At 31.5% G+C, this 12,915-nt stretch overlaps 1 pseudogene across 1 annotated transcript; it reads right to left on the bottom strand.

Annotated features, from left to right (window-relative positions):
• Positions 1-277: 277 nt before the first annotated feature.
• On the bottom strand, positions 278-3,543 carry LOC145571785 (uncharacterized; annotated as a pseudogene). The gene is made up of 4 exons (XR_014096625.1): positions 2,925-3,543; positions 1,640-2,317; positions 1,388-1,563; positions 278-969 (listed from the first exon to the last, which is right to left on the bottom strand). The product of XR_014096625.1 is annotated as an uncharacterized LOC145571785 (transcript).
• Positions 3,544-12,915: the final 9,372 nt, after the last annotated feature.

Genomic DNA, 12,915 nt, shown 5'->3' on the forward strand with positions numbered 1-12,915 from the left:
ACTTTGATCAAACTTCGATCCTCAATTTTGTCCACTATTGACAGGAACAAACACTTGATAGTGAGAAAGAACAAAGAAGTATACAATGTTGCATTTTGACGAGGAACATAAAATATCTGACCTCCAAAAGCACCTTTGCAAATGTAAGAAGTTTTATTAGTGAAATTAAGGCTCAAATGCAATGTTTCTAATCTCTCCACACATACACTATCTTTTGTGACCTCATCATCATTAATTGATTCACTATACATATTTAAAACAGAGAGACCGCAGATATTTTTCATATATTAAAATAAACCAAAGATCGATTAGATATTGTTTACAATAATTATATGCTCATAAAAAGCTTTAACCACCACATAGAAAATGCCAATTAAAGTGTTACCAAACCATACAAGTTATGTCACATCTTACAACTTATAATATAATAGTACATGCAAGACTTAAAAGACATGCTTCCAGCCAAAGTCACTAGCTAGTAATTTACAGGAACATCTTTCTAATATTAGCAGAGCACAGTGGCTACCACAATGTTTGTTCCTATGTCCCTATGTCCACATTCTCCATAATGCTATCAAATTTTTGTGTTGATGTCCCTTCTATTGTCTCAACTCTCAATAAAGAACAAATAAATATCATTGTCGCGACAATGGTAGTTAGACCTCTCTGGTTACATAAGATAAAATATCGAAGTATGATAATACGAGTAGTATGCAAGAATGAATGGTTACGAAAAGAAATCACGTGCCTTGAATAAATCTTTGGTTATACTTCTTAAATGTTCTTGAGCCAGTGATTAGAAAAGGAGTCAATGAGATGGTTCGTTAGTTAAGAAGGGTAAATATTAGGCTAGTATCATCCAAAAATTAACAGATTATTACCACTTTATTGTTGAAGGAGTCTTCGATGTTATGTCCAGAGCAACTCTGTTCGCACCACGAACGTTGTTAGTGATTTTGAAAGCGATACCTGGAAATAGTACAGGAAACATTCATAACAGTCCGAAGAAATCAATTAATCACTTGAATCTACAGAGTAAAGACAAACAGTACAAATTGATGATATATAGTGTGATCGAGATGTTGATCAAACTTCAACTGTAAGCTGATGAAATCTTGGCATACGATAGTAAAGTTAGGCTCAACATATGCCAGAATTCGAGTTTTAGCTTTTAGCATTGAAAACAACCAGAATGTCTTTTACCAAAATATGATCAATGGAAATAAATCTATCATAAACTGGCAGAATCTAACCCCAAATTTACAACATCAAAAGTTGGAAACTTTCATGATCAAGGAATTTATTTTTCCAAAAATCAGTTTTCTTATACATTCACAAACACAAAGAACAGAATCTACACAATAAGTAAAAGATGTATGATACTTACCAATCTACTGTCATCCCATCTTGACTTGTAACAGCTCTAAGGCCTGCGACGTGAGAATGAGTTCTATGGTCACCTTGTACTCCTACTGACAAAATTCCCATGAAAACAGCGAAAGCTTGCCATATTTCATCACAGAGTCTGGCATCTTCGATTGATTGAATAAATATCTCGTCAACCTGAAGAAAACACCTTATTATATCAACCAGGAACATAGACATTTATTTAATCCAATAGAAGGAAATATCTGGTTACCTGTCAAAGGATTTCCTAATAATTTCCTTCTGTAACATCACCGAGAACACAAACAGCAAGTCCTGATCCTGGCAATGGATGACGCTTTAAAAAAACCCTCAGGGATATCTAAGATCTTCCCCCATGCACGTACCACGGAAAAGCTATGAGATCAATTGGAAGAGAGCACAAAATCTTCATATCAAGGCCTCAAGGGATTTAAATTAAATTCAAACATCGTCCTTCAATAATAGCTTGAGAGGCTCGATAAGCTTCAGCTTCATGTCTTTCAGAAGTCCACCAACAATATGATGGCTCTTAATAGTGTGAGAATGATTTCTTCCACTCCCAGGAGGTATAAACTATAAAATACAAGTCCCTCTCATTAGACACAACATAACCCATCTAAGTAATCTTTGTGACGAAAGCCTGACCTTAATTTAACAAGCTGTTGTCAACAAGAATACAATGAAGTCTATCCCCAATCGCCTTACAGACAAGGGTAGGGGCAACATACAGTATAGTCCACACCCCCAGACAAAGCACAAATGACATGATCATCATGGCCTAAGGTTTCCAGAATAATTCTAATTTCTTCAGTGATTAAATCCTCCATCTTCCAATCTGCATTATATTGATTCCACAAACATCAAAGAGGAAAAACCGCAATGTCTCCATCCCTTTAGGCAAATGTGTTACCTAAATAAGGTTTAGCAACCTTTGTCACTTACCACAAGTAAAACTCGAATACACCAAAAACATATAAATAATGTCCCATTGATCAACCACTTGAGATTATTTCATTCACAGCTACTTAAATTAATTATTACTTGTAATTGGTATCAGCATCACAATTCCACCATACAATTGATTATTCTTTAAACATCATTATTTTGCTTCTAAAAATTACATTCTTAATTTGGAAGAATGTCAATCATATACTTTTACTGTTTACATATTACAGTAAGATCAACCTAACTGATGTAACTACCCTTAGATGTTACTGACCTACTATACAACTAACAGAAACAACAACGTAGTACTAGTAAGATTTTTCAATCATACTTTTGGACAGAGCATCTCACTGCAGAGCAACAAACTTAGTGAGAAAAAAATCACCTTTACATGTATAAAGGAGGGTAATAAAACAACAAACTGCATCATTTTTATTTAAAGCACTACTACAAGTAATAAAGTTTTAAGTAACCCCATGTCGCCACTCGTATAGTATATTCAGAGCTATGAGTGATTAGTAACGTGATAACTAAATCCGGATAAAGAGAATATTTTTCGATTTTCCATTTACCTCAGGATGATACTGCAGGACATAAAACCCTCTAGTGGGATTCTCAAGAGCAGTAACAGCACCTGCTGACTAACAGCAACAACTTTAAACCCATCTGGAAGTTTCGAAACCTCGTCACAGTGACTCATTCAAACATCCTGCTTATTCCACTTAATTCTATTCCCAAAACACTCAATATTCTCAGAAATCACTCAATATTCCATCTTTCCATACTCTTGTTTATCCCGAACTTTAACCAAATCCCTAAGCCTCTGCACTATCAGTTGTAATCCATAACAGATACCCAGAACACGAACGCCTTTTGTTTTGACTTATTCAATGAACCCGGCACATAATACCGGCCCGTCTGGCGCGTGGACCAGTGGGGGCCACCAGAAAGATTGATTAAACGTGGGTTTAAGTCAGATAGATTTGAGAGAGGAAGTGCCGGAAATGCACAGAGAGAAAACAAAAGTGATCGGATTCAACGAGTAATTAGGTGGATGTATTGAGAGCCAAAATCTAAGATTAAAACTAAAGTCAAATTTCATTTTTGAGCATCCATTTTATTTTTATCTTTCTTTTGATTTTGCAAATGACTGATTTTCGACACTTTTAGCCACCGTCGAAACGGACGGAGAGAGAGAACGGAGAGGAGAGAGAAAGATATTGGAGGCCAAAATCAGAGAAGGTGATTTCTCAGGTTTACCTGATATTTTTTTTATATATATTTATTTACTACCTTCTTTTCATATTATTTGCAATGATTTAGATATATTTTTTTCTCTTAAAACACTCTAATGATAAGTAATCAGAGTTATATTTTTTTTTTTTTTTATTTGGTGATTAGAAAGCCACAAAAACAGGATGAGAATCGATCTCAATAAGTAATTAGAATTGAAAGGGAAGTTCTAACCACTTGAACTATCCTCACTCTCACGAGACGTTATAGTTTGGCTTGTCACATACTCACAACATTCTATATGGTTAGCTATTACATCTTGTGGCTTGTATAAATCGTTGTAGCTTGGTTGAGCATGGTTGGAGAAGTGATGGAGAACGTTGGATCACGTTAGTAATTAGATTAGGTGATTAACCTTATATTTGTACCCGTTTAAGATAGCGATAGTGATGTTTTTCTAAAGCGGTAATGTAAAATGTGTCCTATTGGATTAGAATTGTCATGAATTGATTTGACGCATTTTAATACTGAAGGTTAAACCCCTTGAAAGCAGGGAAGATTTACACGTTGATAATCTTTCCTTTTTAAGGGGATACCAATCCAAATAACTATCCCTCCTCTCCTCTGGCTTTCAATAATAGTTTTGCTTTTCTTTTATGAATTATTAACTTTCTATCGGACTAGTGAGGATGATATAATATAGGAGTAATTTCAGGATCACTATTTATTCAAATTTTTGTTAACCATTGACACCAAGTAGTGATGAGTACTTTTTCTTTCTTTTTTTTTTTCCTTTTGTATTTTAGGACTATATTTACTAACATTAGCTCTTTGTGTTTTTCTCAAAGACATATTTTTAGATACCCTGATTGGCTAATTGCTAGATGACGTATGTAGCTATATTATACCACAACGGTTTTTATCGACAGTTAGTACAATAGCTAACAACTATTAGAACTATCAAACAATTAATAACTAACCGCTACCATATCAACCATTTAATTTCGTTGAATTAAACTCCGAACACGTGTCACTTAATTATGGAAAATTAATTATCGACAAACGTACTATTCCTTTAACAACAAATTTCGATTGCTCAGCACCAACTAAACCCTAATAAACAAGACAAAGTTCCATGGAGAAAAATAAATAACATTTAAAATCCAATTTCCAATTGAAAGAGCCAAATTTCTCCAAATGCAGAGCAAGTTCTAGAACCAGAATTTATTTTATTACATACTTAAAATATTTATAGATATGTACACAAAATTGCATAAACCAAACTAGACTACTTGGGGGAGGGTGTAACGCTAATGCTAGTTAAGGCAAATGTACCATTTCTCCCTAAGCAAACGATAACTTCTAAGTCCCTCTTTTCATCATCTTTACCATTTTTATATTTGCTCTTTAATTGTTTTACTCTTTCTTAGTCGAAATTTTCTTCCATTAGCATTCTCAATTTTGTACAATTTGACACGAAAATCACCCAACATTTCCAATGTCACACACACATTAATTTCACTTCCCAAACATCACCATCATTCCATATTATGACATCCACCATCAATTTGCGTTGATCTTGAACCCCCTAATAATTATTCTTATCATATCTCTCAAAGGTCCGCGAAGCAACTCTCGGACCTAGAGAGAATAGCCCTTCTTTGGTCAAGAGCTTCCCTAGTAGGACTCGCGGGGGTGGACCTAAGACCCCCCCGCGGGCAATCTAGGCTACGGCGCAAGATATGGCGCATGGCACTAATAAGGTGGATAGTCGGATCTCCGCCAGCCGGTGGGGACGATGATCGGAAGCTCCTACAAACATTCAAGAGACGATTGAGAGCCTCCTCGGTGCTAATATGCTTCTCGGAGCGATCAACCTCGGTTTCGACAGCTTCGGAGCAAAGACCACAAACCCATTTACCCATATACCCTTCTCGGATCCTCTCAATGTAAGCAAGGGTACATTCCTCGGTTAAACCGCAACATTCACATTTGATGAATTGTACTTCATTTTGGGCTGACGATTCTTGTTGGGTTGTTGTTACTGCCATTGGTTCGCTCATCACTGCTGACATCTTTCTAACAAACCCTGTAACATTTTAATTTTTATCAGATCAAAAGTCAGAACTTTACAAAAAAATTTATTAATAATTAAATTAAAATCAAGATCTATGATTTTAATCAGAAATTAAAAACAGATGCGTATTTAATGTTCTTATTAAACAAAAATTAAATTTTAAGAAAGCCCAGATGAGAAACGTGAATATATATTAACAAGATTTGAAGGTAAAACAGAGGATTTTCTTCAGATAACAGCAAATTTTGGTTTAATTCCAAGTTGAAAAAAATTAAAGAATTTTTTTACTACATTTGCAAATGGGTTTATGCTTTTGTGTTTTCGATTATTAAATTTAATAGCAAATGGGTTGAAAAAAAAATAAATTCTACAAGCAAAACAGAAATTGCGAAAAAGACAGAACAATTTACCTGCACGAGAAAAAGTTGATCAAATTTGTCAAAGTTGTTAGAATTTCTGAAAAATAAGTGGCGGAATTTTTTGGGTTTGGTGTGAAAAGTGTGTAAAAAAAGGGGGAAAATGGATTAAAATGAGCTATCTTTCTTTCTCCCACTCTCCTTCAACTTTCTCTTCATCACATAAAAAAAACTCAAACTTTGAAAACATTATAAAAACAATAATTTTTTTGGAATAAAGTTTTGATCTTTATTTAATTTTTTTTTCTGGAAATCTGTCAGAGAATTGAGATCTCTCTTCAATTTCAATCAATTCAGTAGATTACTTTCTTGGGGATGATTGGAGAGAGAAACCATAAAACAGAGTCACATAAATTTTACCAATTTTTTTTTTTTTAAATATATAAAGATGTGATTTTTATTATTTTTTTGCTTGAAATTGGAGATTAATTTCCTCCACCACAAATTTCTCCACTTACAAAGTAGGGTTCTTGGAGAGTTTTTAGAGAGAGAAAGAGGGAGGTAGAAGAGGAGGGGGGAGATAATTATGGGGGATGTTTGGGTTTTTATTGAGGAAGAAAAAGGGGGGTCCAATCATTGAAGTTGAGGAAATTAAAATAAATTTAAAAAATAAGGTTACCAAAAAAAAAAAAAAAATTATACGGAATATATGAAAAAGAATAAAATAAATCTACATCAGCATCAGCATCAGCATCTATGCTGGCATGAAATTTTGGCCGTTGATTAAGTGGACTGCCAGCTGTGCATTATGGTATATAGGAATTTCATTCCTTCTAAAAAAATTATTTTCTATAATTTGTAAATAATGATTTTACTGTGATTTTCTTTTGCCAATATTTTGTCTCTAGTTGTGTGCTGAGCTGGAATGTAAATTGTATGGTGGGAATTTTATAAAATAAAAAAAGATTGGAAGTGGGAATAGTAGGAGAGCTTGTGAAAATCTTAACAAGAAGTATCTTAGTGAATGGATGTCAACTTACTAGAGACAAAAACAATATGAAAATTAGGATAGAATGTTATCGGTGCTTACATATTTGTGTAAAATGATATGGCGTAAACTATTTTCAAAATAATTAGTCCACGAGAAAAAGTTAGATTAAAAACCAATTTATAAGATAATAGTACGAGTAATAATAACAATAAAAATAATTATTTGTCCCTCGGTCCCTAATACCGAGGGCTCCCCATACCTAGTTTGCATGTAATGTAATCTCTCATTTCAGCTAGTTAAACTTTTAAAAAGTGAAGTAGTGCTTGATGAATGTAAGAAAGGTGCATGGTATTTTGGGTGTGCAATGCCCTTTCAGCCTTACTATGTCATTTTTTGGTATATAGATCCTTCGTTCTAGGATTTAATTTTAAGCCTTTGTTATAATTACCTTAAAGGCTTAAACTAGTCATGACAAGGGACGGTGGTGCGGGAAATTTTGAATAGCTTAAAACATGCTATGTTGAACATTCATGAAATCATTGAAATGTACATATAATGTACAAATAAGATGCAGATTTAAATTTTTGAGCGAATTATATTCCACATATCAAGGTCAAAATATGTTTATAGTATACAATAAGTACAAGTGATGATACACCAAGTATGAATGTATGGTACTCCATATTACGGAGTAGATAGGTAATTCTTTTTCGGGATTAGATAAATGAAATTGTGCTTTGAGGTTCATAGAATATTTTAACACTTATAATTGAACCTTGAACGAACTACCATTTTCGTGCTAATTTACGTACGAGTATAATAGAGTTGATGTATATTACTAATATTAGGAAAACAAGTATGTGTAAATCTTTCATTGATTTTATAGTTGATGTACATGGCAAACGTTTTGGACTATGTTAAACAAGCACTAAGCTGTGTTTGTGTGTGCGTATTTTTTTTTTTTACTCAACAAAGATAACTACAATTGATATTATCCCTCCCTATTTTCAGATAGAATTTATCCCTAATTGTGATCTGTATTCTTCTATTTATCATTCTATCATCAATTGATCTTTTAACCAAAAAGAAATCATTCCTTTCATTGATGGAAGTTTTTATCGATCAGCAATCAACTAATTGGTTCAACCAAATTAGTTGAGAATTTAAGGTTGATAATATAATTTTAAAAAATATTAATATTAGAGAAAATTAAAAGTCACTTATATTTCAAGTTCAACTAAGGGTCTGTTCACTTCAACTTAATTTCTCTTTAGTTCAGTTTAGCTTAGTTTAGTTCAGTTCCTAATTTCCTTCACTCATAAAATATTCATTTCAGTTCAGTTCAGCTTAATTCAGTTCCAATCAGTTTAGTTCAGCTCAGCTCAATAAATGTGAACAGGCCCTAACATTTAATATGTTGTTGAGCTTGTATAAGTTGTATGAACCTCTTTAAAATCAAGCTATACATGATAATTTTATTGTCGTTTAAAAGACACCAAATAATTAGAATGCCTTAATCTATATCATATGAAATTTAATTAGATTTAGTCATGAATGGTACTCCGAATATATCATAATTAAGTTTTTGATCAAGGTTGTATTTGCTTCTCGTATCTATTGGGACTGCTGATCGGCTGATCACAAATTATTATAAACAATTATATGTTGACAATTGTACAATATTATATTCTTAAAAATGTTAATTTATTATTATTTTCGTGCTAATTTCTTGCTAGACTACTTCATTCGTTGATACAATCATAATTTTTGGTGTAATTAACTAATTATTACAATATAAAATTTAACAGGAAAATGATTGATAAATAATGACAATTAAATAATGTAATTCAAGGTATGCTTCGGATTTTATTGAGTTAAAAAAAAAAAAAAAGCAAATGGTGGACATTGTCTCGCATGAAGTAAACGATGAAAGCAATTATGAAAAAAGGGCACGAGGATATACCAACTGTGGGGATCCGTTGCTTGATCCGTGTTACCCATTGCTATGGACCTATCCTATGATATATAGTATGGACATAATGGACCAATATCATAATTCTTCCTAATTACCAACGGAATATTTATTTATTTATTTTTTCTTTTATGCTTACTTCAATTATTTGGTTTGGTAGAGACAAAGAGTTTTAGGTTGACACTCAAAATATGGAATCGGATTCTAATTATATCAGATCATCACTTATTGTGAAAAAGTTTATTCATGCAAATAGAAACATAGTACGTACTCCATGTCTCCGTTTTTCTGAGTTCTACTCAGTTATTGTAGGTCTATAGCAACAAAACCAAGAATATTGAACTTAAAAAGGGATCGGGACCCAAATAGTTTTGTTTTATGGAGAGAGAGATAAAGAGTAATTAAGAGAATTATTAAATATATTTGGGTCATACAAAATGTGATGGAAAATGATAAAATATGAATAATAGGTTGACATATAAGAAATAATTAATGGAAAAGTGAGTATAATTTAGAAAAATAGTTCTAAATGAAAATCGAACAAAAATTAGGAAAATGGGGGAGTACATTAGTATAGAGTTGACAATTGTACTAATTTTTGCGTGGCTTAAACCAAAGCTGGATGTAAAGATCTGACCAGTCATTAATGTATTTTGATATAATAACCAATGAAATACAAGTATATTGTAAAAGCCATATAATAAAATTATTTTACAAGTACCTCTATCTTGTACGTAGATAGGTTGTAAGCGCATAAAACTTATCACTTAATATGTAAATAATTTCAATTACAGGAATGAAGAACTTATAAGCCAGTAGCCTTATATATTGAAAGTAAAAGTCAATAGGATTAATAATCTTCTTTTTTTTTTTTTTTTTTTTTTTTTGATCCAAAGGATTAATAATCTTCTTTTTAAGTAAAAGAATGTCATATTATTATATGATATCTTATATTATATGTCAATCCTTAGCACTAATTGGTGGATGGACCAACCCCAATACCAAAGATTTATGAAAGGATAATATATAAAATTTGTAGGCTATCAATTTATATAGGAGAAAAGGACATGCTTTTATTTTAGATCGATGCACTTGATTAGAAACCCTTACACAACACTCAATATCAAGGAAAAAATTTAAAAGAAAGAAAATTTCCCAAATAAATATAAGAAATGTCTTTATCTATAACATGTTCCAATCAATAAATATTCAATAAATATTGAATCATACATGAATGTATAACTATCAAACTATGGTGTGTTGTGTGTACTTTTGGAGAAAATGCTTGAAATAGGATTATGAAAAACCATGATTATTATCTCACATGGGAATAGATCTTAGTGATTTCATTATCACATAAATATATATTTATTTTATATTTGCACATGTACTATTTATATTATATTATTGAGCTAATTATAGTTTTCTAATACAAATGTTTCATCATGATTGAATTACCACACTAACTTAATTAAATAATTAGACATACGATGTATGACTTATGCCTATATATTCTATTATGGTGGTTAAGTACTTAAGTGTTTGATGTGAATTGGATGATTAACAAATGTAACATCAAATAAAAAAACAAAAAAGTGAGAAAATTACTTTATTTTTGTTTTTCCTATTTGGTGCAATGCATTCAATAGTATTAGGTAGGTGTTTTGTTTGGATCTATGTTTTAGATGTTTGGTCTATGTAACTCTTTTGTTGTATACTTCGATAAGGGTTGAGGTTTAATTTGGTTTTTGTAAATGAGAAATATTTTGAGCTCTGATGGTGTAATCTAATAACAAAGGAGATTAAGATCTCTAAGTTTTGTTTGTTTAATTTATAGGTGTCAAACATTTTTCGATCTTTAGAGTTTCTTATATACCCTTATTATGTACTCCGTAAGTACTAAAAAATAAATTGACTTGAGATATGTGAATAATTTTACAAAAATAAATATATATTTAGAACTGAGATTATAGTATTTAAGTTATTATGCACAATATCTAATCCCTTTATGGAGTCAATATCTATGTTGAACCGTCACCTTTTAGAATATATAAATTGAAATTAATTAAGTTTTATAAGACGTGCTTGAACTAAAATTGTTAAGGTAAGATGTAATAAATAAATAAGTGTAACTAGGATAACTACAAACAGAAATACTTGCGTGGACCTGGTTCACAATAATATTATTGTGGACCCGAAGTTTATACACACGCAAGTGACATTATATTGAACATAGTGACCTTTATTTTTAACATAGTAACCTTATTTTTAACATAGTAACCTTTATTAAAAGTAGTATACCATTTAATAGTATTGTAAACTTGAAGTACGACGTTATGACCTTAATTTTAACATAGTGACCTTTATTATTAATATTGACCTTATAAAATATTTCATTAAAAAAATTAACCTCTTATAGCCTATATATTACCAAAATGACTTATTTTCAACATAGTAACCTTCATTTTATTATAGTGACTTTTTTTTTTTATTAATAAAACAACCATAGTTTCTCTAATGTTAGTGGTCCACAATAAATTAGTGTGAACCAGGTTCATTTAAGAATTTGTAAACTACAAAAACAAAATCTCTTCGTTCCATAAAGTAAAGCATGTCTTATAAAGTTAAAATTGTACTCTTGTGATAACATTGCATGCATGCATGTATTATATGTGTAAAATGTATACACTTCTTTTAAGGGTTTTATTAAATTTGGGTTAAAATCCTTATAATTTAAGGGTTATAAAAAAAATAAAATAAAAAAAAAAATTGCAATGGGTTGCTATCCATGGATATAGGTACACCACGATACATCACACAAATATATAATGTACACAATGTGATTGATTGAAATGATTTAATTAAGTAAAGATCATCATGCATAAAAATTATTTTTCTATATGATTTACATTTTGTATAGCTTATTAGCTATTACAGTGTAGTTTGAACTGGTCTCCAATCCACATTAAACAATTGGAAAATTTGTTAGAAAAAACCTTTTAAATGACTCATTTTGCAAGAAAAAACCTTTTAAAGCATTCTTTGTTAAAAAAAACCCCACGGTGACTTTTTTTGTAAAATAAAACCTGGGACCTCTTTTCCGGCATTGACTATCAATTTTTGGCGTTGACCTTTTTATTTTCCTACTTGCTGCCAATTATTTGTATATTTGCCAACTAGTAACAAAAAACAAAAAAAAAAAAATCGAACATATTCAACAACAAAGTCCAACAATTCAACAATTCTACTCAACAAATTCAGGAATTCATCAAAATTTCTGGGTGTTCTTTAAGCATCAAAGTTCAAATTCAACAACAACATGCAATAATTAGGTAATTTAGGTTATTTTTTTGTCGATTAAATTTGTTGAACCCTAAAAAAATTTACGCATTTCATGCAATTCAACACCAAATTGAACACCTTACCTGGGTTTATAGTTCACTCTATAGTTAGAAAACCTCAAATTTTGTCCCAACGACCCCTTTCTTCCTCCTTTAGCCATTGACAACAGTGAAGGAGTGAGTTTTGCTTTCCTGTAAAAAAAAGCCCCAAATTTTATACTAATTCCAATAAAAAAATGTTGATTATAAACTTACCTTACTTAATGAGCCAAATTAAGTGCAGCAGAGGAGAGAGAGAGAGAGAAAACCCAAATTGATTTGACAGCTTAGCAGAGCATTCATGGAGGTATGACAGAGAGAATAAAGGGGAAAAAAGTTTGGAGGGAAAATTAAGAGGAGAAAGTAAGTGAGAGTGCAAATATACAAATAATTGGCAGCAAGTAGGAAAACAAAAGGGTCAACGCCAGAAATTGATAGTCAATGCCGAAAAAGAGGTCCCAGGTTTCATTATACAAAAAGTCATCGTGGGGTTTTTTTTTAACAAAGAATGCTTTAAAAGGTTTTTTCTTGCAAAATGAGCCATTTAAAAGGTT

This window comes from Chenopodium album, chromosome 12 (genome assembly GCF_948465745.1).
Source record: "Chenopodium album chromosome 12, dcCheAlbu1.1, whole genome shotgun sequence".
Classification (NCBI taxonomy): domain Eukaryota; kingdom Viridiplantae; phylum Streptophyta; class Magnoliopsida; order Caryophyllales; family Amaranthaceae; genus Chenopodium; species Chenopodium album.